At 40.5% G+C, this 26,677-nt stretch overlaps 1 protein-coding gene across 6 annotated transcripts in view; it reads right to left on the minus strand.

Annotated features, from left to right (window-relative positions):
* Window positions 1-26,677, minus strand: part of CEP83 (centrosomal protein 83) — a 150,294-nt gene extending 123,617 nt beyond the window's left edge. For 3 of the 6 annotated variants that reach the window (XR_016395024.1, XR_016395025.1, XR_016395023.1), the window contains exon 1: window positions 1-26,677. This exon is cut by the window's left edge and continues 49,363 nt beyond it. The gene's annotated coding sequence lies outside the window, so the exon portion shown is untranslated. The other 3 variants (XM_089921135.1, XM_089921134.1, XM_089921133.1) reach the window with 1 other exon arrangement.

The raw sequence follows: 26,677 nt of genomic DNA on the forward strand, positions 1-26,677 counted from the left end.
CTCTGAGAAGTCTTGGCCAGACCAGTGAGGAGTCTTAGAACAAAGACTGACCATTTGAAGGGTCCCAATTTGGGCAGGCGTGGCCTGGCACTAATACACCTGCTGTGCTCAGTCTTTTTTTTTTTTTAATTAATTTTATTTTTGGCTGAGTTGGGTCTTCGTTGCCGCACACGGGCTTTCTCCAGTTGCAAGGAGCGGGGGCTACTCTTCATTGCGGTGCTCAGGCTTCTCATTGCGGTGGCTTCTCTTTGTTGGAGCGAAAGCTTAGAAGAAGGAGGTTATTGGGACAAACTACATCCCCATTACTCAGTTGGTCTCAGGGACGTAACTGCTACGCATCTTCCTCCTCCTCCATTATCCAGTTCAAAATCTACTATTCTTTACCTGTCACCTCCACAGGTCTTAGTAGCTTACCTGGGTAATGACCCAAATGCTCTCTTAATGAGAACGTATATTTACTGGTAATTAGACACTTCTCAGGCTGGGATTGCTGCACATGTCCTTCCACAGTTCCAATTAAGTATCAGTAAACTTCCAAATGGATCACATGGAGTCCACATATATTTTTCCTTCCCATTATATGAAAGCAGCCCCTCCTCTTCCTGTTGGTCCAGGTCAGTTACTCTTGCCAAGATGGGGACTCCTCTTCTTGCCCGCTGGTGCCTGGACACAAAGAGTTCAAAGTTCCCAAACAGTAGCCATAGCTATTACTTCAATGGAACCCTTGTGTTCCCTGACAAAAATGCACTCCCTTTGGGGACCAAGACTTCTAAACCTGCAAAGCCCAGAGTTTTGGGAACAGGAAGCACAAAGTCTCTCAATGACTCAATGAGGTGTTAAGTGGGGCCACTTCTGCTCCCTCCCCTGGACTCATATATTCTTCCTATTAGGGGCAGTGTCATTCAGAGGTCTCTGATTTAATGTATATACTGCATCCTGAAGGATGGCCCTCCATCCTTGCAGAATACTGCCTCTAAACTGGCAGCTTATCTGCACCTTCAGTAGGTTGTCCAGTGCTCTTATCAGGCTAGCAGCTTCTGGATAGTGTAATAGGTGATACAACCAGTAGACGCCTTGGTCATGAGCTCATACTCAAATCACCTTTACTGTGAAGTGGTTCCCCTTTTCTGATGCTATGTTGAGCTGGATCTCATGCCAGTGGATCTGGCCTTCTGTAAGCTCCTAGATAGTGGTACAGCTGAGGCTGTGCAGGCAAAAAGGCAAACCCATAACCAGCAGAGGCATTTATCCCTATGACGGTGAACCAGTGGTCACTCCAGAATGGAAAGGGCTCAGTATTGTTGACTTGCCACCAAATGGCTGCTTTATCTCCTCAAATAATAGTGCCATATCAGGGACTCCGTGTTGGTCTCTGTTGCTGGCAAGCTAGACCTTCAAAGGCAAAAGTAGCTCAACTTGGCCTTGGTAAGTGGGAATTCATGTTGTTGGGCTCATGTGTAGCTTCTATATCTGCAAACATGGCCATTCCATTCATGTGCCCACTGTGCCAGTTCTGGGATAGGCCATGACAACACGTGGCTGACATCAACTGGTAGAATCTTTTCGTCTACTTGGTTGTTTCATTCCTTTTCCATAGTTAATGCTTTCTGGTCAGAATGAATATAAGACACAAAAATCTTCACTCTTAGGCCCACTCTGTTTGACCACATGCCTCTACTCCAGACCTCCCTCTCTCCAATCTAGGCATCTGTATAAATTCTCACCACCAGTCACTTCCTCTTCCACTCAAAGCAGATGACCAGCTATACTGCTTGAAGCTCTGCCCTTTAGGTAGCTTTTCTCTCTCCACCGTCTTTTAGGGACACCACTGAATGTGGCGTATTGAGCTGCCATCCATTTTTCAGGTCCCACCCATACACCAAGCCAACCCGTTCATAATCAAGCTTGAGTTTTTTTCTCCTCCCTCAGCTGGTCAAATATGACCCCCTATGTAGCCATACAGCCTGAGCATGGGGTACTGGTGCAAGCATAGTGGGTGATACGGGGGTCTGGACTACTAGCTCATGTTGTTTACTCATGCCTTCCCGTCCTATTGGAGTTTGATTGTGAATGCATCATTTCCATATTATGATGAGCTGCTGCCGGGCCCATCAGCTTTATGACTGGGCATATCTGACAGAACTCAGCTCATGATGGGTACTTCCAGACACATGATAACTTGGTGCCCCATAGTCAAGCTTTCTGGCTCTACTAGGGCCCAGTACCATGCCAGGGGCGGTTTCTTGAAAGGAGTAAAGTCCTCTGCTGCAGATGGCATCGCCTTGCTCTAAAATCCCAGGGGCCTATATTGTGATCTCCCCCTGGGACTTGCCGTAGGTTCCACACTGACTGCTGCAGAGCCCAATGCTGTTCCAGGCTGCACAGAACTGTCACCCAGGATATGAGCCAGAGCAATATTCCTAGGTGTGGAATTCGCGCTTCCAGAACCCAAAGAGGCCCATCAGATATCGTGCTTCATTATAGTAGGTGACGCAAGATATAAAAATGTGTCTTTTACTCTGGAGGGGATGTCTCCACATGCCACTGACTACTGGACCTCTAAAAACCTTACAGAAGTGGCAGATCACTGAGTCTTCTTAAGGTTTATCTCTTACCCTCTGGATGCATGTATCTTACCAAGGCCTCTAGTATACAAGCCACCTCTTGCTCGTCCTACCCATCAGTGTATTATTGGTATAACATATCAATGTGACATTCTGCAGGATGTCCAGACAGTCCAGATCCCTTCATACTATATTAAAATAGAGGATAGAAGAGTTAACATAGTCCTTGGACAAAACTGGAAATAAATATCTCTTCCACATCAATGTAAATTACTTCTTATCCTTATTTCTGATTGGAATATAAAAGAATGCATTCACCAAATCAATGGCCACATCCCATGTACCTGAGGCCTTATTAATCTGCTCTAGCAATGATAACATGTCCAACACATCTTGAATTGGAACTACTTCTTGGCTAAGCTTGCTGTGGTACTCTACATTCACTGGGATCCAGAGTGGCACTAAACACCACCATCTCCTCTGGGACACAATATAAGTTTTCATTATCTTAGCTGGGCTGAGGAACAGTTTTAAAGGCTTCCAGTTGGTCCTCCTTACTATGATAGCTCTTATCTAACAGCCTAATGACCCAATACTTCAACTGCTAAGTATGTCTATTGCAATTATATACTCAGGGACCAGGGGAATGACTGGCAGGTGAGTCTGCAGACCCAGTGAATTCTCTGTAGACCAGATTTTAGCTAGGACTCTATTAGCTGCTTGTGTAAGCCCCGGCTCTAACAGGAGGCCATGATGACATTTTGGGTCTCCAGTTACCGAAGTCTACTCAGAACCTAGCTCCAAAGCTCCTCGAAATGACTGGGCATTGCCCTTTCCCCATCATAAATGCCTTAAGTAAATACCCTGGGTCCCTCTGGGGAATGACTGAAGGAATCATTACAATAGAGTATACTTTACACAATGCTGTAGAGTTCTTCTCCTAGGGACACAGCCACTTCTTTAGTTAGTGGATTCCAGATCAGAAAATTGGCTCTAATTCAGGAACTGAGCAACAAACATATTGTGCCTTTTGATTGAGGTGACAGCCCTTAGCCTCCTGCACCTCCATTCTGTTTTGTTGGCTGTGCTGGGTTTCCGTTGTGGCGCATGCACTCTTCGTTGTGGGCTTCTCTCTAGTTGCAGTGCGTGGGCTTCTCTAGTTCTGGCATGTAGACTGCAGAGTGCGCAGGCTCAGTAGTTGAGGTGCGCAATCTCTCTCTAGTTGTGGCATGCAGGCTCCAGAGCACACAGGCTCAGTAGTTGTGGCGTGTGGGCTCTCTAGTTGTGGCACACAGGCTCTAGAGCAGGGGTCCCCAACCCTGGGCCATGGACTGGTACCAGTCCATGGCCTGTTAGGAACCAGGCTGCACAGCAGGACATGAGTGGTGGGCAAGTGAGCGAAGCTTCACCTGTATTTACAGCCGCTCCCCATCGCGCACATTACTGCCTGAGCTGCGCCTCCTATCAGATCAGCAGCAGCATTATACTCTCATAGGAGCATGAACCCTACTGTGAACTGCGCATGTGAGGGATCTAGGTTGGGTGCTCCTTATGAGAATCTAATGCTTGATGATCTGAGGTGGAGCTGAGGCAGTGATGCTAGCACTGGGGAGTGACTGCAAATATAGATTATCATTAGCAGAGAGGTTTGACTGCACAGAGACCATAATAAATCAACTGCTTGCAGACTCATATCAAAACCCTAACAGTGAGTGGCAAGTGCAAACAAGCTCAGGGCTCCCACTGATTCTGCATTATGGTGAGCTGTATAATTATTTCATTATATATTACAATGTAATAATAATAGAAATAAAGTACACAATAAATGTAATGTGCTAGAATCATCCCCAAACCATCCCCCCCGACCCCTGATCCATGGAAAAATTGTCTTCCATGAAACTGGTCCCTGGTGCCAAAAAGGTTGGGGACTGCTGCTCTAGAGCATGCGGGCTCAGTAGTTGAGGCACACGGGCTCTCTAGTTGTGGCATGTGGGCTCTCTAGTTGTGGTGCAGGCTCTCTAGTTGCCCCCCAGCATGTGGGATATTAGTTCTCTGACCAGGGATCAAACCCACGTCCCCTGCATTGGAAGGCGGATTCTCAACCACTGGACCACCAGGGAAGTCCCTCCTGCACCTCGATTCTTGCTTTCTTCTGGCCAAAGAGGACAATTCAAGCATCATAATGAATTATGACTGAAGTGAATTAAAAATATCAAATACATTAAAATCCATAAGTACATAATGATATTCAAAAGTAAAAATTGAGTATAAATTCATTTGAGGACTAGTTTATAAAGTAAAGGAGTTAAATTGAGCACCTATATTCCCCTTCCTGTCCAAATTGTATTTCCTATACAAATATTTGAAGAGAAAGTTTTAATTTCAAGTAATAAATACAGAAAAAATTATAAAAATTAGAATGTTACCGTTTGGCATCTCTTAGGGAAATAATGAACAGAGGCCATGATCAAGTGGCTGCTAAGACCATTAGGTAAAAGGCTGCTGGTAAACAGTGATACAGAATAGTTCATGCTGTCAGTATCTGAACCCACTAATCAACCTTTACATCAGAAAAACAGCCAGATATTGATGCGCTTTCTGGTGTGATACAATGAGCAGGACATAGCACCACCTGTGAAATACCCCTGACAAAAAAATCAAACTTGACTATGATCAAGCCTCTAGATCTAACAGCTAGGTTACAGTAAATACAGAGGTAGAGGGAACATGACAAAACAACAACATAGGGACACAATCAGCAAAATCCTGAACGTGGGAAGCTCTGTGACAAATGATCCAGTTTCTTTAACAAATAAATGACAGGAAATAAAAAAAGAGAAAAATCATCATAGATTAAGAGAGTTTTAAGAGACATATCAACCTAGGGCAGTGTTTGAACTGACTCAAATGAATCAAGTATAAAAAGACATGAAAATCTGAGAAAATGTAAAACTCTCAATATTTGCTGATATTCAGGAATTATAACTTGTTAGCTGACATGGTGGTATGTGATTATGAGTTTTTTAAGTAAAATATTTGTGAATGAAATAATATATCTGAGTGTTATCTGGGCTTTGCCTTCAATAATCTGAGAAGGTGGGGAATGTTACGTAGATCAGTGGTTCTCAAACTTTAGTGGAGCTACAAATCAGCTGGAGAGACTGTTAAAACACAAATTCCTGGGCCCTACCACAGAGATTCTGGTTCAGTGGTCTGAGGTAATGCTAATGAATTTGATGAAAACGATTGGCCATTTATAACTGATCACAGCTGAAGCTGGGTTCTGATAAGTACGTAGTTCATTATACTTTAATATGATTCTGAATCCAATTTCAGTTGTGTGTATGGTGAGTGGGGGAAGGAGTTCCCACACCACCGAGCAATTCTCCAGACATTAGCTGGGTGGCCTACAATTCAACTCAATTCTGACACAGCCTACCCAGAGACAGCATCAGATTCCACAGGTTAAGGGCTCAGTTCCACAGACTGAGCAAACGCCCTTCCTTCAGAGGCCAATCACAAGCCCAGGTTACCACCTGTACTTCTGACTGACTGGCTATAGATTGGAGGTTCCCGTGACCCCTTTATCAGATTAGATTAATTTGCTAGAGAGGCTCACAGAACTCAGAGAAACATTTTACTTACTAGATTACCGGTTTATTATAAAAGGAGGTAGCTTAAGAACAGCCAGATAGAAGAGATGCATGGGGCAAGGTTTGAGGAAAGGTCACAGAAATTCCATGCCCTCTCAGAGTGCACCACTCTCCCCAAATTTCTCTGTGTTCACCAACCCAGAATCTCTCTGAACCCCATCCTTTTGGGTTTTTATGGAGGCTGCATTACATAGGCGCAACTAATCATTGGCCATTGGCAACAGGTTCAACCTCCAGCCCCTCTGTCCTACTCGGAGGTAGGGGGAGGGGCAGGACTGAAAATTCCAACCCTCTAATCACCTGTAGCTCCTCTGGTGACCAGCCCCCATCCGTAGGTACTTTCCCAAAGTTGCCTCATTTACATAACAAAAGACACCTTTGCTGATCTCTTAAGAAATTCCAAGGGTTTTAGGAGTTCTATGCCAGAAATGGGATGAAGACCAAATATGTTTCCTGTTGTAAATCACAACATCACAATTCTATTCTCTCTAATTCAGCATGGTTCAAATTTTTCATAATAAAAATTTTTTATAAAATTCATACGCCAACACCTGACAACTTCATTATACCTGCCAATTTTTTCCCAAACAGTTACATATTTTAATATGATATTTATTATAAATTAACCTCATTTTATTTATCCTTTATAATACAGGTAGGGCATTAAATTGATTTTTTTTAATGATGTATGTAGGCAGATTGCACTATATATGTGTTTCATTTGCAGATGGTTAAAAATATTTATTATAAAATGGGAATATTGAGTCCAATAAGGGTGACAGCTGCTAATCTAAGACAGTCTGTGGAGAAATGAAGGCCATGGAGAAGAGCAAGCCTTGGCAGCTGGATGGGCAGCTTCAGTGGTAACCAAAGCAGGTACCTCACCAGACCTGCCAGGATTTCTACTTTCCTAAAAAAGAGACTTAACAATTCAAAGTATCTTGAGTTCTCCCAGGACATTTTCTTGTTCACCATTTGGGATTTCCTAACTATTCAAGATGGGAAAATCATTCTGAAGACAAATTGATTTTTCTCCAAAGAGCAGCAGGCTAGTTATTAACACTCCAGAAACTTGTCAGAGAGCTTCATTTTCAATAGACGACTACCCAGCACCAGACAAGAAACAGCTGAGAACTGTTTGGGACAGATAGTCAAAGGCAGTGCCTGCACTTTGGAATCATCAAGGGAACTTAAAAAAATACTTATATCTGGGTCCCACCCTTCTGACTTAATTGATCAAGAGTAACTAGGCATTGGAAATTTTAAGTTACTCAGGTGATTCTAACGTGCGACCAAGACTGAGAACCATTGCTAGAAGACTGAAGCAGTGGTCCTCAAAATTTAGAGGGAATACAAATCACCTGGAGGGGGTATTTTTTTTTTTTTTGGAGGGGGTATTTTTGAACAAGTTCCCAGGTGATACTGAGGCTGCTGGTTTGGAGACCACATTTTGAGAACATAAAGCACTCTGCTGCACACCCTAAGGACAATGGCCGTCTCAAGGAAAAGCACTTGTGCAGTTGAGTACTGAACTTGACACTTTTTTATAGAACACCATTTTTATTTGAAAGAATGCTGACGAAAGTTGTACAGACTTGGGTATTTGGGAGACATTTCTCAAAAAGTGTGCCAGTCACTTCAAGGAAAATAAGTGATGCTATTTGATGCCAATGACAAAATTCGAACTTGCAAGTGGAAACTAGAAATTTGGAAAACTTGCATCCACCATCATGCACTTGACTACATACCAGTACTTGAAAGATTTCTGTGGTAAGGTTGGTAGTGAGATTAGTGAATGTGATTGTTTTTGATATTATATAATGAAATGTGTTAATATTTGGAAAATCTGCATAACTCAGTGAAGCAGTATTTTCCAAACGAACGGTGCGTAATGTTACCAAATCATGTGTGGGTGACAGAGTCATTCAAAGAACAAGTTAGACCAACTGATCTTAATGTCACAGAATATGATATAGTTTTAGATTCCACATTGCAACTAACCTTTAAAAACTAGTACCTGTGGAGGTCTGGTATAGTACAAAGAGTATCCAGTTATCTGAAAAGGCCACTAAAATAGGGCCCCTTTTCCAACTACATTTCTGTGTGGGGCCAGATTTTCTTCATATACTTAACCCTCTGGGGGCAGAAAAAGTTCCCCTTTGTCCATTCTACGTTCTTTGGCTGGCCTAATATTAAACTGACATAAGACTGATTAGCAGGAGAAAACTTTAATTTTGTACGTACGGGAGCCCACAAAGACCTGAGAGTCTCTCCAGCTGTCAGGTAATTAATGCTTATATACCATCCTGAGCTAAGGAGAAGAGGATAGGGGTGTGAGATCTCAAAGGGAAGGAAGATAATTCACAGGAAGATGAAAAGAGCAGATCTATGGTGAACAAATGTTTGCCATGCCATGCAGATAAGTCTTTAGGATATAAAAAGTTATTTTTGGTAACAGTGCTCTTCTTGGTACAAGTTCCCTATCTAAATTGTTTTAGGCAGTTCAAGGGGAGGTAAAAAGCTCTTCCTGAGTCCACTGGGCCTTGACTGTCTTCAATTCTTAATAATTCACATGCTTGCCCTGTACCCCAAAAACCAAAAGCAGAATATCACAACAGACTGAATGCAGAATCAGATATGAGAAACCAGTTGTCTTCTATTAAACCAGACATTAAAGAGATTTGAAAAAATTTGCGAAATGTCACTCTTCTCACTTTTTTTTTGTTTTGGCAAATGTTTGATCTTCATAAAGTCTTCTTTAGGTTACATGCAGTAAGTTACTGTTATTTTAAAGTAAATTAATAGGGAATTCCCAGGTGGTCCAATGGTTAGGACTCTGTGCTCTTGCTGCTGGGACCCGGGGTTCAATCCCTGGTCAGGGAACTAAAATCTCATAAGCTGCATGGTGTGGCCAGAAATAAATTAATTAATAAATATTTTTGTAAATTCTGTTTTAATTGCTAATAATGTAAATATTGCCAGATATAGGCCATATAAACATAAGTTCATTGAAGTCCTCAATAATTTTTAAAAGCATAAGGGAGTCCTAAGACCAAAAATGGAACTGCTGTTCTAGAGTTACAGGAGTATTCTATTTCTTGAAATTGCAGCTACATGGTTATTTGATTTACAGTTATTTCTTAAAATAAGTATACAAATTTTATGTACTTTTGTGAATGTTGTATTTCACATTTTTTTTTTTTTTAGTTGCAAGTAAGGAATTTGCCTCTTAGTTTACTAGAAAAAGCAGGGTTTTGGAAGTAAAAGATTTATGATTCAAGTTCTCTATCTGTGTTAACCTGTTGTATGGTTTGGGGACCAAGAAGAAAAAATAGAATGCTGTAACACCACCTTTTGTAAAGCATGAAAGTGCTTTATGAACTATAAAGTGGTATGCAAATATTGGCTACTATTATTATTGCAGAGTATCAACATATATATCAGTTTAAAAGTTTCTCTCTTCTAATCAACCTGCCTGTGGCCTTGAAGCAGACTTTTGAGAATTCCTTAAACCATCATGTTTTCCATTTTTATTTGACTTCCAAACTACCTGGAGTTAAATTTGTTGCACAGTGTTAACAACGCTATTGTAGGTTTGTTATGGATTACTTCTCCTCCAAATAGTATTTAATCGTCTTGATTTACCTTTTTAAAACTGTCTAACTTATATGTATCTTAATATTGTCGACGACCTCAAATACTTTATGGAAAAAAGAGGAAGAGAGTAAATCTTATATAAATTATAAAGGATACTGACAGTATAAGAGAGGAGATGGCCCTCGCATGTCCTGTTTCCAAAGGTTGTGAGGCAACATTTGTGGCAGTCTCGTTTCCCTCTTTCTGTAGCACATCACCCTCACATAAATAAATAAAGCACAGGACTTTCATTTCCAGGCAGTTGTCATAGCAACTTTTGACTATCCACAGCAGAAGGAATTCTCATATCTTAAGCCCTGAATCCAGCAGAGCTAAGACACAAAGACTAAAAGGAACATTAAAGAATGATTGCAAGATGTAATGAAACTGGATATTTGTTATTCAGAACTTTTCCACTAAATGTATGTACTTTTTCCCCCCTGACATATATTCCCCCTTATAGGTTTCAGAACTCAACAGCAATAAATGGAATAGCTACCATTTATCACTCATTACATGCCAGATACATAGAACATTACATACATTGCTTTTTTTTTTAAATACTTCCAACAACACTATAAGTGTGGTACTATTTTTGTCCACATTTTACTTTATGAGGAAATTGAGTTAGATAGATAGATGAAGTAACTTACTCGAAGCCACACAAGTAAGTGTTCAGCCTTTCAGCCTTCAACAGAGTTGACCACTTCTTAAAACATTCTCAAGTTTTCTGGATTTCCTCCTGCTTTACTGACCAGACACTTTGCTAGCTCCTTTGTTTCTGCCTGATCTTTAAATGTTGGCTTGCCCACGACTTAGACCTGAGCACTCTTCTCTACCCAGATGATCTCTTCTAGTCCTGTAGCTTTAAATGCCTTGTATGTGTTGATAATTCCCAAATGTGTATCTCCCACCCCAGATATCAACATGCATTTCAGACTCATGTATGCAACTGCCTGTTTGACACAGGTTTCTAATAGGTATTTCAAAGAAAATAAATCTTAAACAGCTCCCGTCCTTCAGTCTTCCCTGCCTCAGCAAATGACAACATTGTCTAACCCAGACGCTCAAGCCAAAATCCCGGAGTCATCCTTGATTTCTGCCCTTTCCTCACACCCCACTGCTAATGTATAAACAAGTTATGTCAGATTTATACCCCAAATCTATCTTAAATCCACCTCTTTTCATCTCCATTGCCATCACTCTTGCCAGCTTTAAAGCCTTCAATGGCTTCCCATTGCTCTTGGAATATGATTTGAGCTCCTGACTATAGCCTAGAAGACCCTACATGGTCTAGCCCCTCCTTCCTGCCTCAGTCTCCTATAGGTGTCCCCCACCATCACTCTTCTTTACTCACAATATCGTCTTTTCCTTCCCTCAAACACATCAAGTTCTTTTTGCCTCTGGGATTTTGTAGTATAAACAATATGAACTGTCTCAAACTTCCCTCAGCTCATCTTCCTAGCTGGCTCTTTTTCATCCTTCACGTTTTAGCTCAAATATCTTCTTAGGGATTACCTTATCTAAAATGGGCTTCCTGTCGGAGTTTTCAACCACCCACATCATTTTTATTAATAGCACTTACCAGTATCAGAAATCTTTACTGTCTTCGCCCCTCTCATTTATGTAAGCTCCATGGGGTCTGGGACCCCTACTGTCTTTTTCACTTCTACATTCTCAAAGCTTAGGAGCATATAGGACATGCTCAGTAAACACTCACTGATGGAGGAAAGGAAGGAAAAACAAAATTCAATGCCAGGTTCCCATCCCAGAATTATTTTACTCTAAAGCTGCTTTTAACTACCTCTCTATTTTTATTTATTCATTTATTATTTTTATTTCCTTTTTTAAACTGAGATATAATTGACATAAAATATCATGTTACCTTGAGGTGTATATCATAGTGATTTGATATTCATATGCATTTCAAAATGGTCACCATGATAAGTCTAGTTACCATCTGTCACCATACAAAGTTGTTACAATATTATTGACTATATTCTCTATGCTGTACATTACATCCCCATGACTTATTTATTTTATACTTGCAAGTCTGTATCTCTTAATCCCTTAACCTATTTTGCCCTCCACCCCAAGCTCTGTTCTCCGTATCTATGAGTCTGTGCCTGTTTCGTTTTTGCATTTATTTTGTTTTTAGGTTCCACGTATAAATGAAATCATGTAGTAATTGCCTTTGTCTGACTTATTTCACTTAGCATAATATCCTCTAAGTCCATTCATGTTGTTGTAAATGGCAAGATTTCTTTCTTTTTCATGGCTGAGTAATATTCCTCTAGATAGATAGATAGATAGATAGATAGATAGATAGATAGATAGATAGATATAGATAGATATGTATCTCACATCTTCTTTTTCCATTCATCTATTGATGGAAACTTAGGTTGCTTCCATATCTTAGCTATTGTAAATAGAGCTGCAATGAACATAGCGATGCATGTATCTATTCAACTTAGTGTTCTTGTTTTCTTCAGATAAATACCCAAAAGTGGAATTGCTGGATCATATGGTAATGCTATTTTTAATTTTTTGAGGAACTTCCAAAATATTTTCCATAGTGGCCATACCAATTTATATTCCCATCAACAGTGCATGATGGTTCCCTTTTCTCCACATTCTTAACAAGAGTTATTTGTGGTCATTTTGATATTTGCCGTTCTGACATGTGTGAGGTGATATCTTATTGTGAGTTCTATTTCCCTGATAATTAGTGATGTTGAGCATCTTTTCATGTGTCTGTTGGCCATTTGTATGTCTTTTTTGGAAAAATGTCTTTTCAGGTCCTCTGCCAATTTTTTAATCAAGTTGTTTGTCTTCTTGATATTAAGTTGTATAAGTTCTTTATATATTTTGGATATTAACCCCTTATCAGATATATAATTTACTAACATCTCCCATCCAGTAGGTTGCCTTTTCGTTTTATTGATAATTTCCTTCACTGTGCAAAAAGCTTTTTAGTTTGATGTATTTAGTCCCATTTGTTTATTTTTGCTTTTGTTTCCCTTGCCTAAGGAGACAGGCCCAAAAATATATCACTAAGACTGATGCTAAAGAGTGTACTGCCCATGTTTTCTTCTAGGAGTTTTACGGTTTCGGTCTTACATTCAAGTCTTTAATCCTTTTTTTTTTTTTTTTTGCAGTACGCGGGTCTCTCACTGTTGTGGCCTCTCCCGTTGCGGAGCACAGGCTCCAGATGCGCAGGCTCAGTGGCCATGGCTCACGGGCCTAGCCGCTTCGTGGCATGTGGGATCTTCCCGGACCAGGGCACAAACCCGTGTCCCCTGCATCGGCAGGCAGACTCTCAACCACTGCGCCACCAGGGAAGCCCTTTAATCCATTTTTAAATTTATTTTTGTATATGGTGTAAGACAGTGGTCCAGTTTCATTCATTTGCATGTGGCTGTCCAGTTTTCCCAACACCATTTATTTTAAAAACTGTCGTTTTTCCACTGCATATTCTTGCCTCATTTGTAATAGATTAATTGACCCTATATGTGTGGGTTAATTTCTGAGGTCTTTATTCTATTTCATTGATCTATGTGTCTGTTTTCATGCCAGTACCAAACTGTTTTGATTACTATAACTTTGAAGTATAGTCTGAAATCAGGGAGTGTGACACTCCAGCTTTGTTCTTTTTTTCTCAAGATTGTTTTAGCTCTTCAGGGTCTTTTGTAGTTCCATACAAATTTTAGGATTGTTTGTTCTACTTCTGTGAAAAATGCCATGGTATTTTGATAGGGACTGCAGTGAACTTTTAGACTGCTTTTAGATAGTTTGACAATATTAATTCTTTCAATCCACAGGTGTGATATATATTTCCATTTATTTGTGTCATATTCAATTTCTTTCACCAATGTCTTAGAGTTTTCAGAGTGCAGGTCTTTCACCTTCTTGGTTACATTTATTCCTAAGTATTTTTTTTTTTGATGCAATTGTAAATGGGATTTTTTTCTCAATTTCTCTTTCTGATAGCTCACTATTAGTGTGTAGAAACACAACTGATTTCTGTATATTAATGTTGTATCCTACAACTTTGCTGAATTCATTTATTAGTTCTAACAGTTTTTTAGTGGAGTCTTTATATATATTATCATGTTATCTACAAATATTGACTGTTTTACTTCTTCCTTTCCAATCTGAATTCCTTTTACTTCTTTTTCTTGCTTAATTGCTGTGGCTAGGACTTCCAATACTATGTGGAATAAAAGTGGTCATAGTGGGCATCCTTGTCTTGTTCCTGATCTTAGAGGAAAAGCTTTCAGCTTTTCACTGTTGAGTATGATGTTAGCCGTGGGTATGTCATTTGTGGCTCTCATTATGTTGAGGTACATTCCTTCTATACCCACTTTGTTGAGAATTTTTATCATAAATCGCTGTTGAATTTTGTCAAATGTATTTTCTGCACCTATTGAGATGATCATATGATTTTTATTCTTTGTTTTGTTAATGTAGGATATCATGTTGATTGATTTACAGATGTTGAACCATCCTTGCATCCCTGGAATAAATCCCACTTAATCATGGTGTATGATCCTTTTAATGAATTGTTGAATTCAGTTTGCTAATATTTCACTGAGGATTTTCCTTCCTATTTTAGCTTTTCAAGATGATTTCCAGTTATATTATTTTGCTCTAACTGAAGACTAATGCCTGGGGGCTTCCCTGGTGGTGCAGTGGTTAAGAATCTGCCTGCCAATGCAGGGGACACGAGTTCGAGCCCTGGTCCGGGAAGATCCCACATGCCACGGAGCAACTAAGCCCGTGCACCACAGCTACTGAGCTTGTGCTCTAGAGCCCATGAGCCACAACTAATGAGCCCATGCACCACAACTACTGAAACCCACGTGCCTAGGGCCTGTGCTCCGTAACAAGAGAAGCCACCACAATGAGAAGCCCGCGCACCACAACAAAGAGTAGAAAGCCTGCGTGCAGCAACGAGGACCCAACGCAACCCAACAATAAATAAATAGATAGATAGATAAATAAATAAATAAATAAATAAAGCCTGACTCCCCCAAGACCCTAAGTTTGAGATGAGAGTGAAAGAAGATGGGCTGTGACAGAATGGAATTGGAAGAGCTCCCAAACAACTGCAAACCTACCTTATCCTACTATAAATTCTTTTAGCTTTGTGGGGGAGGAAAAAAAGATAGAGGACACTATGGCACAGTTTTTAATCCCTCAGAAATGAGGGTTGAATTCCTTGAAACAAGAAAACATAGTCCGCATCACGTCCTTCCCCACCAAATTCCCAAGGTGTTTAGGAAGTTGTTTATAAGCAAAGAACATTATTCCAAAATGTTAACTTTGGGGATAGAATTGACAATTATACCAGATTACTGCCTCTCATTTTCATTCATTGATTATTGACACCAAAATTATATCTAAATAACCCTTGAGGAAGAAAGACAGAAAGAAGGCACAGAATATCAAAACCTGAAGCATTAGGAGGCTAAGGACAGCCTGAGGAAATTACTGGATGTAGGGGAGGAAAAGTATCCTTTTCCTCTACGCTTCCGAGTTCTAGGCTGGGGACTCTGTAACAAAGACAAGTTAACAAGAGAAAAGCATACAAATTTAGTTAACATAAGTTTTACACAGCATGGGAGGCTTCATAAGGAAGGGAAGACCTGACCTAGTGGTTAAACCTGAGTATTTTTATGGTAGGTTTGATGAAGTGTGGAAAGTCATGAAAAAATGTGATAGGACAAAGTGTGTCTGCAAAGCATAGTAAACTGGTGGTGACTTAGCAAGACCTGTTCATTCAGATTCTTCTCTGTGTCCTTTGTCTTCAGAGATAAGGATGCTCCTTTTCTCCAAGTTTAGGGAGGGCACCTCTCATATGAGGGGTTTATGACCTGCTTCAGTGGAAGGTCAGAAAATTCTTCCTGCACAGGCCATTTCTCAAATTCCTTCAACTTACAATAGTCAACATGCTAAGGCACCATATTTTATGTTAGGGCGTTCTCAACCGTGTCATGGATGTTTCTCACAGCTGATCCCCCTGCACTAACTCAAAATTGGTTGTAAAGTCCAGCCAGTTCCTAGGGAAAGGAATAGGAAAAATGATTCAAGGATATTCTTCCACACAGAATATAATTTTAATTTATACAAGTTTCCAAAGAATCTAAATCTCAAATATCTCACTCTACTTCTGGCATCAAAAAGAAGCATGCCAAGGCCTGAGAGAGATAAATTATTATAATTTGCATTTTAGCTGGCTTTCAATAACCTTGGCTCCTGAGTCTTTTAAATGTCAAGGGTTTTAGCGTTAAAACACTTAGCTTTCAACACTTTAGAAGCTCTCAGTGCTAATGTTTTTGTTTTGTATTTTAACTAACAGTTCTCTGGCTGAAGTCGTTCATCTTCAAAACACTTAAATTCCTAATACATAAAAAACTTGCAGGCAGTTTGAAGAGTTTGGGCCATAGTGATAGACTGAAAATGAAATTTGCTCTTGACCTTGATATTGACTTTGCTGTGACTGTACAAAAATCATTTATCTTCCTGCAGTTTCTGTTTTTTAATTATTAAACATTAAAAACTATATGGATATTATTTTGAGATCATTGGAGAAAATGGACGAGTCTAGGTTATTTGTAGGTATACTCATATCTAATCCAATTATGTAAATGCTATTTTAAAATATCTTTCTAATTCTGTACTATATAAGTTTCATACAATGAAAACAAAATTTAATTTGATAGTTTGTCAAAATCTAATATCTCCAGTTTCCTTTCAATTAGGGTGAAAGAGCCATACTAAAATTGAAATAATAGAATCTCCAGACTTAATTTTGTCCTTTCTTGTGGTGCACAGAACCATACCTCTTTACTCTGTCTGAAAAGTTTTCATTAGTCAAGGCTCCACTCTCATACCCCTAACCTTGGATCTACAAACACCACAATTTTATATGAAAAGACATTTTATATAAGAAAAAATACTAACATCAAAAGACATGAAAATTCTTGTAAACAAAGAATGCAAACTAAAATTAGATAATTTTTTCACCTAGCCATCTGGCAAATATCAAAATTAAAATTGGCAAATATTAAAACATAGTTTTCATTATGGGCTAAGGTGTAAGGAAACAAGATTTTCATAGAATGCTAGTGGGTGTATATATTGTTAAGTCCTTTTTGAGGAGAAATTTGGTAATACCTATCACAAGTTTCTAATTGTACTTTGATCAGCATGGTAGTAGACAAAGATACAAAAATAAATATCAAGTGTCAGTGGGAATGTAAAGTCATTGGAACACTTTTACACTGCTGGTGGGAATGTAAGCTGGCCCGTCCACTTCTGAAAACAGTTTGATGTTATCTGATGAGGCTGAAGATGTGCATATCTTATGACCCAGCAGTTCCACTCCTGGGCATGTAGTCAAGAGAAACTCTTGTTCATATCCACACTGTTTGTAAGACCAAGAAAACAGAAACAATCCCCACTGTCAACCAACAGTGCAATAAATAAATAAACACAGCAGTGAAAATAGATGCTCTCAAGAACACTGTTGTGAGGAAATAGTAAGTCACAGAATAATGTATACAGGATGATTCCATTTGTATAAAGCTCAAAAACAAGCAAAAAACTAATTCATACGTAGTTTAGAGAAACAAATACATGTGGTAAAACTAAAAACAAGGTAAAGATGAGCATAAATTCAGGATAGTGGTTACCTCTGAGGGAGAGGAAGGAGCACAAGCTGGAAAGAGGCACACAAGAGACTCTAAAGGTAACAAAAATATTGAGTTTTTTCCCTTAAACTTGATGATGAGTTATGGGTGTTCGGTGAGAAATATGCTTCTTTTTACTTCATAAATATTTTTTTATCTAGTCAATGGTTAATAAAAACAATTTAAAAACTTAAACTAATTGTTAGTCAACATGAATACAATGATTTTGTTGATATAAAACTCTATACTTATTAGGTATATAAACTGCATAAAAGATGTTTGCAAGGGCATACTCTAATGTTATAATCACCATTATCACGTAGTGATTGAATTTGGGCTAATTTTGCTCTCTTTGTTTTACTTTACTATGGTGTTTGTTTTGTTTCATAAAGGACATGCATTCTTTTTTTTTTTTTCTTCCTTTTTTGCGGTACGCGGGCCTCTCACTGTTGTGGCCTCTCCCGTTGCGGAGCACAGGATCCGGACGCACAGGCTCCGGACGCTCAGGCTCAGCGGCCATGGCTCACGGGCCCAGCCGCTCCGCGGTATGTGGGATCCTCCCGGACGGGGGCACGAACCCGTGTCCCCTGCATCAGCAGGTGGACTCTCAACCACTGCGCCACCAGGGAAGGCCCATTCATTTTTATAAAGACAAAAAAGCTACTTTTTCAAAAAAGATAAAACTATTAGGGTGTTCATCACAGTATTATATATCAATATATTATATACTGAGAAGTAAAGAATTAACGTTATCCAAAGAGAGGTCTGGTCTTTGCTCTCAGCTTCTGTGAGGTAACCTCTAAGCCCTTGGAATGTCCTGCCTGGTAAGAGTGCCTTTGCCTATCTGGGGCCTTTGGGCCACACCAGATTGTCAGTGCTAACAATGAATTGACGGTTGGGGGCCTTGAGCCACACTGTATCAGCTTAAACCCTATAGGAGTTGGAGGCTAAGGTCAGCCATGTAGGTAGTAGACCATATCTCTGTGACCAAGCCCCAGTAAAAAACTCTGGACATCAAGGCTCAAGTGAGCTTCCCTGGTGGGCAATGTTTATGGAGTATTGTCATGTACATTGTTTCTGAGAGGAGCTAGGGCTGCCCATGACTCCACCGGGAGAAGACAACTGGAAGCTTACTGCTTGGAACTCTCGTGGACTCTGCCCCATGTGCCTCTTTCCATGGTTGATTTTAATCTGCACCCTTCCACTCTAATAAACTATAAGCATGAGGGTAACAGCTTTCACCTAGTTCTGTCAGTCCTTCCAGCAAATTATTGAACCTCAGAGTGGTCTTGGGGACCTCCAAACCTTCAGTTGGTATCAGAAGTGGCATTGGTCTTGAGGAGGCCGAAACTTTACACATATATATTATCAATTATAAGCAAAACAAACAAACCCTTGGAAGCCACCTAAATGTCTACCAACAGAAAATTAGTTAAATAAATTTTGGTATATTCATATCTTAGGACACTATTGTCATTAAAATCCTATAAAAGAGTATTAAAATGATATATTAAGAAAACAAGTACTAAGACAACAATATTTCTTTTTTAGTAAAATGTGTGTGTGTGTTTGTGTGTATAATTCTGTGAGGGTTGAATCAGACACAGATTCTGCCTTAAATAGAGTCCAATAACAGAGATTTTTTAATAAGTGCACACATATTCATCCAAAATCCTCTCCCGAGTTCCCTGTGTCTGTGAATAGCACTCCCTTCTTTAGTTAACTTCTCTCCCTCTTACACCAATCATGTGGTTCCAGCGATATTACCAAGCTCTTAATGGTCCCATCCTCCTGCTCTTAGCCCATTAGTCTAGAGTGGACCCCTAATCTAGGTTGGGCCTGTCATGGTACACTACCCCACTGGCCACAGTTGACTGGTTGGGGAATGAGTCAGCAAGAGCTCTACCACAGAACTTATTAAAAACAGTTGTAAAAAACTGAAGATAGGAAAAACCAGTTGTCCCTACATTGGAAATTTAGGAACGGCCAGTGGCAGTAAAGTTAGGAAAACAAACTGACAGAGAAAGTACAGCCAATTCTCAAAAAGACATATAGTAGAGAGAATTTTAGAGTCATGGTCATGTTTGAGACTAGATCCAGTTTTCCTAAGACCGAACTGCATTCCCTTCCCTTTTGCCCGTTGGTTATACAAGCCTTCAATTATCTGATCTTTCCCATTATCTTTCCAATCAGTTTCCCTATTGCTTAGGCTTCTTGAGATGGAGTTATGTGCATTTAAGGGTATTAATTAATAAAAAATTGGCCAACTCAGAAACATGAAATATCTTTGACTTCTTTCTCTTATTTCCCACATATAAGCAATCACTAAGTTTTGTTTATATTCCCACATAATACCTCTACTATCTGGTCACTTCAGCCACTTCTCTCAATCTTCACTGCCATTGCCTTAGGTCAGGTCACCATCCCTCCTGCTCCCCTTCTCCCACTTTTTATTACAACAGCCTCCTAACTATCTCCTTATTCATTAATTCACTTATTCAGTAAATACGTATTGAGTGCCTAGTATATACCAAGCACTTTTTTAGGTGCTGAAGAGATAAGTAGTAAACAAAACAAAGCCCCTGTCTTCATGAGGGCTCTATACTCCTCATGTAGAGGATACAGTTAATTGATGAACAAATGTATAGTATAATATCTAATGGTGATAAGTGCTATGAAGAATCTATGCCCCAATATTGTAGTAATGGTCCCCAATCATGCCTCCCAGTATCCACACCCTTGAGTATTTTCCTCCCACAATGACTCTGGCTCAACTATATGACATGTTTTAGCCAACAAGACATCAGCAAATGAGGTGCAAACAAGATACTGAAAAGTACTTGTGTAGTGGACTTGCTTTCTCTGGCTTCTGAGAATCCTTCTGCTACCATATGAACAAGTATTATCCCAGCCATTTCAACTATTCCAGCTAAGATCCTATACATGTGAATGAGGCCATTGAGACCATCTGGCCACAGCCAAACTAGCCCCAACCAGAAGAACTGCCCAACCAACCCACAGAATGTCAAAAAATAATAATGTTTGTCGTTTTAAGACACTAGGTTCGGGTATGGTTTGTTACACAGCAAAAGCTAACTAATAGAGCATTATAATGGAGCAGAGTGATGGGGAGCTGCTACTTAAATGGGGTAATCAGAGAAGTCCTCCTTGAAGAGATGACATTTGAACAGAGGACTGAATGAAGAGAGGAACTGAACCATCTGGCTATCTGAGGGAACAGCATTTCAGGTGGAGAGAACAGCATTCCAGGCAGAGGGAATAGCATGTGAATAGCTTTGAGGTAGGAGCAATGCTTGGCATGTTAGAAATAGTAGGTTTGTCAATTGAGTTTAGTGTCCAAGGGAAAAGAGCAATAAGAAATTAGAGGTGGTTGTGGGGCATTCATATCTTGCTATTGCAAACAATGCTGAAGTTAATACATTTTTATAGATGTTTTGCATAAGCGACATTATAGCTATAAGGTAAGTTCACATAATTAAATGGCTGTGTCAAAAGGTTTGTGCTTTGGTATTTTTCACAAGTGTTGCTAGATTGCCTTCCATTAAGGTTGTAACAAGTTACTATGCCACCAGCAATATGTTACTTGCAATTATCAGAGTATTATCTAACGCATTGGTCTTTGCCAATCTGATAGGTGGAAAAATGGTTTTAATTTGCATGTTTCTTATGAATGAGGCTGAGCAATTATTTTACACACTTCAGAGCCATTTGTGGTTTTTTTCAATGAATTGCCTATTTATCTTATTTACCCATTTTTCTACTGGATTGTCAATCTTTTTCTAGTCCTTCACATACTAGGAAAACGAGGCTGTGCCTGTGATGGAGTCACATTTTGAAAAAAATCTGGCTGCTGTAAGGGATAGACTGATGGGGCAGGCATGGCAGCTGGCAGACCTGTTAGGAGGTTACCCTAATGATCCAGGTAAAAGAAGATGGTGGCCAGGGTTAGAAATGTAAAGGTAGAGATGGTGAGAAGTGGTCAGACTCAGGAGAATATTGTAATAATATCTAATGTTTATTGAAGGTTTACTTTGTATTAGGCACTGTGATAATGACCCTATAAGCATTTTCTCATTCTACTTTTCCAATAATTCTATGAGGGAGGTGCAATTTTCTTCCACTTACAGAAGCAGGTTAAGTGGGTTTGACTCCAAAGCCCAAGTTCTTACCCATGATGCTATACTCTCCATAGCCTCCTACAGCCTGTAGTCCTGCAATCCATTCTCTCTGAGTCAAAGTGATCTTTCTGAAATGCAAATGTGTTCTTGTCGCTCTCTTGCTTAAACACCCTAAGGTGGCTCCCCAAGCCTTAGGCATCCAGAGTCTGCAGAGCTTTCAAGATTTAGCCCCAGTTAACTGTTGCTACGCCTCCCCACCGGGGCTCCTCCATCCCCTTACACAGAACTGCTCACAGTTTGGAGCCCAGGACACTGCGCTCCACCGTCAGACCCAGGCTGTGGCCTCCTCCATCAACAATATCCTTCCCAATCCCCAGACTTTCCCAGACTAAGTCGCACTGGCCCTTCAGTCTCAGCTTAGACATTGGCTCCTCTGGGAAACTGTGCAGGAAATACACTTCCTCAAAAAAAAATCCTGGGTTAGGTGGCCCTTGTATGTTTTACCAAAGGATCCTGTAGTCTCCCCTTCACTAGTATCCATAACTACTGTCCATAACTAGTGTCCATAATTTCCCCACAATTCCTCCCAACTGGACTATAAACAGAATGGAGACAGAAGCAATATTTACTTTTTTCTTAAATATTTCTATACAATGATTTTAAAAGGTAAAAAGACTTAGGTTTAGGTAAAACGATTTACATTGCTTACACATCAGAGTATAACACGGTATTCCCTCACTATCTACGAGAGAATGATTCCAGGACACTCCCACCCCACCCCCGCCACTGCCCGGCCCTGCGATTACCAAAGTCTGAGGATGCTCAAGTCCCTTACCTAAAATGGCATAATATTTGCATATAACCTACACACATTTTCCTGCATACTTTACATCAACTCTAGATTGCTTATAATACCTAAATACAACGTACATGCTATGTACATAGTTGCCAGTGTGTGCCAAATTCAAGTCTTGCTCTTTGGAAATTTATGGAATTTAAAATATTTTCAATTCATGATTAGTTGACTCTTCAGATGGTATGAAAGTTTCACTGTACAGTGAAAAGTCTCTTTCCCCTCCCCATCATCCCCCATTGACTTTGTTTTCTTCCTTTACAAGTAGCTATTATAGTTTCTGTTTACCCACCTGAAAAACGTTTGTGCGTGATCCAAGACTAAATATATATGTGTATGTGTGCGTGTGTGTATTCATTTCTCCTGCAAACATTCCACACAAATGGTAGCATACTATACACATTTTTTCTGCACCTTTTTTTTACTTAGAATATATTGGGGACCTTTCCGCATCAATACATAAGGAGCTTCTTCTTCTCTGTGTGTGTACGTGTGTGTGGGGAAGGCAGGAACTACATTTTGTTCACTGTTACATTCCTCACTGCCTCAGCACAGGGTCTGGCACATGCTAGAGTTTTATATGACTGTTTTATTGAATTGAATTAAATTACAATATAGGAAGTTGATAATAGTAAGTGCCGAGGATATAAAAATGACTAATAAGCACACAAAAACATGCTCATCACCATTATTCAGCAGGGATATGCCTATTGAAAGCACAGTGAGATTTTACTACCCACCCACCAGAAAGGCTAAAATAAATAAAATGAAATATCTGGCAACAGCAGGTGTTGGCTAAGACATGTACAAATGGAGCTCTTCTACTGCTAGTGAGAATGTAAATAAACTGATACAGCCACTTTGGAAAACTGTTGATAATAACCACTAAAGCATAATTCATATGCATGAGTTATGACACAGCAACTCTATTCCTCCATATATGTCCATCAGAAATGCTACATATATTCACCAAAAGACACATACAAGTAAGTATGCAATAATGGCTTACCCTTGCCCAAACAAAGGTTTGCTTCTTGAGCAGCTCCTAGGAGGTAACTTCTAAGCCCTTGGAAGGTCTTGACTGGGGGCTTTAGGATATTCCAGATCATCTATGCCAGGGGTCCTCAACCCCCCTGGACCGCATATTGGTACTGGTCCGCGGCCTGTTAGGAACTGAACCACACAGCAGGAGGTGAGCGGCAAGCGAGCAAAGCTTCATCTGCTGCTCCCCATCGCTCACATTGCCGCCTGAACGATCCCCCCACCCCCCATCCATGGAAAAATTGTCTCCCACGAAACTGGTCCCTGGTGCCAAAAAGGTTGGGGATCACTGATCTATGCTAGCAATGTGATTTATGGTCAGGGCCTCGGGCCACATGGTATCAGATTGACCTCTGGAGGACTTGGAGATTAATGACACTCACATGGGCAGTCACCATATCTACATGACCCCCAATAAAGTCTCTGGACACCAAGGCTGGGGTGAGCTTCCCTAGTTGGCAATAATCCACACATATTGCCACACATCACTGCTGAGAGAAGCAAGTGCTGTCACTGGGAGAGGACAACAGAAGCTCACACCTGGAACTCTCCTGGACTCTGCCCTATGAACCTTTTCCCATTGATGATTTTAATTTGTGTTCTTTCACTATAATAAACCATAACTGAGTATAATAGCTTTCTTTCTGAGATCTGTGAGTCCTTCTAGTGAATTATTGAACCAGATGGTGGTCTTGGGTACTTTCCCAATGGCCATGAGAATATTCACAGAAGCATCACTCATAAAAGACAAAAACTGGAAACAACCCAAAAGAAAACAGTTAAATAAATTGTGGTATATTCATACAATGGAATGCTCTACAGCAAGAAAATAAACAAACTATAACTACATGCGACAGTATGGATGAACCTCTCAAACATAATATTGAGCAAAAGAAGCCACATAAAGGAGTATAAGTGTATGATCTTATTTATAGAAGGTCCAAAAATCAAGCTATGGTGATAGAAGTCAGAATAAGGTTGCTTTTAGAATGGAGCAGAGAGAGAGAAAGCAAGCTCTCTAGTGTCTCTTCTTATAAAGGCACTAATCCCATTCAGGAGGACTCCATTCTCATGACCTAATCACTTCCCCAAGGCCCCACCTCCTAATACCGTCACATTGCGGGTTAGGATTTCAAAATATGCATTGGCAGAGGTGGAGCCACAACATTTACTCCACAGCACAGGGAGAGGGCACAGGGTTGTTTCTGGGGCACTGGTAATGCTCTGATTTCTGATCGGGATGGTGGTTACAAGGATGCATTCACTTTGTAAAAGTTCATCAAGCTTGACACAGGATTTGTGCGCTTTTCTGTAAGTATATTATACCTCAACAACAAGTTCACTCCCCTACACACCTATTATAATGCCAGTGAAAGAAAAAACGAAAGGGAGAGAGGGAGAGGGAGAGGGAAGGAGGGAAGAGAAGAAGGAAGCGCACTGGCAAGGGTGCAGAGTAACTAGAATGCATTGCTGGATGGGCATGCAAAACGGTACAGCCACTTTGGAGGGCAGTTTGACAGTTTCTTACAAAGTTAAACATGCATGTACCATGTAACCCAGCAATTCCGCTCCAAAGTGTCACCCAAGAGAAAGGAAAACTTACAGTCACACAAAAACTTGTATACAGGGACTTCCCTGGTGGTGCAGTGGTTAAGAATCCGCCTGCCAGTGCAGGGGACACGGGTTCCAGCCCTGGTCCAGGAAGATCCCACGTGCCGTGGAGCAACTAAGCCCGTGCGCCACAACTACTGAGCCTGCGCTCTAGAACACGCGAGCCACAACTACTGAAGCCCGCGTGCCTAGAGCCAGTGCTCCACGACAAGAGAAGCCACCGCAATGAGGAGCATGTGCACCGCAACGAAGAGCAGCCCCCGCTCGCTGCCAACTAGAGAAAGCCCGCGCACAGCAAGGAAGACCCAATACAGCAATAAATAAATAAATTAGGGCTTTCCTGGTGGCGCAGAGGTTGGGAGTCCGCCTGCCGATGCAGGGGACACGGGTTCGTGCCCCGGTCCGGGAGGATCCCACATGCCGCGGAGCGACTAGGCCCGTGAGCCACGGCCGCTGAGCCTGCGCGTCCGGAGCCTGTGCTCCGCAACGCGAGAGGCCACAACAGTGAGAGGCCCGCGTACCGCAAAAAAAAAATCAATTAAAAACAAAAAAACTTGTATACAAACGAGCAGCTTTGCTCATTATCTTAAAAAAAACTGGAAGAACCCAAATGTTCTTCAACAGGTGAATGGATAAATGAACTGTGATGCATCCAATAAAGGGATACTATTGTTGTACTCAGCGCTGAAAAGCAGTGAACTGCTGATCCATGCACCGACCTGGATGAATTTCATGCAAGTGGAAGAAGTCAGACTCAAAAGGCAACACATGGTATGATTCAATTTATGTGACAGACCAGGTTGCCTAGGTTTTTGGAAGGGGTTGACTGCAAAGGGGCACAAGGGAATTATTGGGGGGTTGGATATGTTATATAACTTCATTATGGTCCTTGTGGTTATACCACTAAATGTGTTCGCCAAAACTCAGAACTGTACACTAAAACTTAGGGTGACTTTTACTGTACAAAAAGTATACCTTGGTAAGTCTGACTAAAAGATACATAAAAATGTTCAAAGCTTGCTTTAAAATGATAACAGTAGGTGCCACAAGAGATGTAAGGATGAAGCACAGAATATGGAAATTTTATTTCCAAGTGAGAATCAGGAAGGCTTCATGGAAATGTGCATATTTAAGCTGGGCCTGCAATGTAAATAATATCTGGGCCATCACGATTTTGAAGAACTAATTTCCAACTTGAATTTATAGGAGAAAATATCAGAGAAGATCAGATTTATGCACCTTTGCCATTAGTACATCCCACAGCGACACAAACCAACTAGAATCTGAGAGTCACTCAGCCCAACCTGTCATCACACAACAGTCACACTGCTTCTGCTTAAGAAATGGTTCAGGGGCTTAAAAAAGAAGAGTCCTTGGGTCTTCCAGGGAGTTCCAAACTTCCTCCACAATGTTTATCCCTTCAGAGTAAGAAGAAATGACCCATTAATAACAAAAGCTAACACTCACACAGCACTTACTATGCACT

This window comes from Delphinapterus leucas, chromosome 11, assembly GCF_059928025.1.
Source record: "Delphinapterus leucas isolate spDelLeu-1000000601 "Yukka" chromosome 11, BTC_Dleu_Yukka2, whole genome shotgun sequence".
Lineage (NCBI taxonomy): Eukaryota > Metazoa > Chordata > Mammalia > Artiodactyla > Monodontidae > Delphinapterus > Delphinapterus leucas.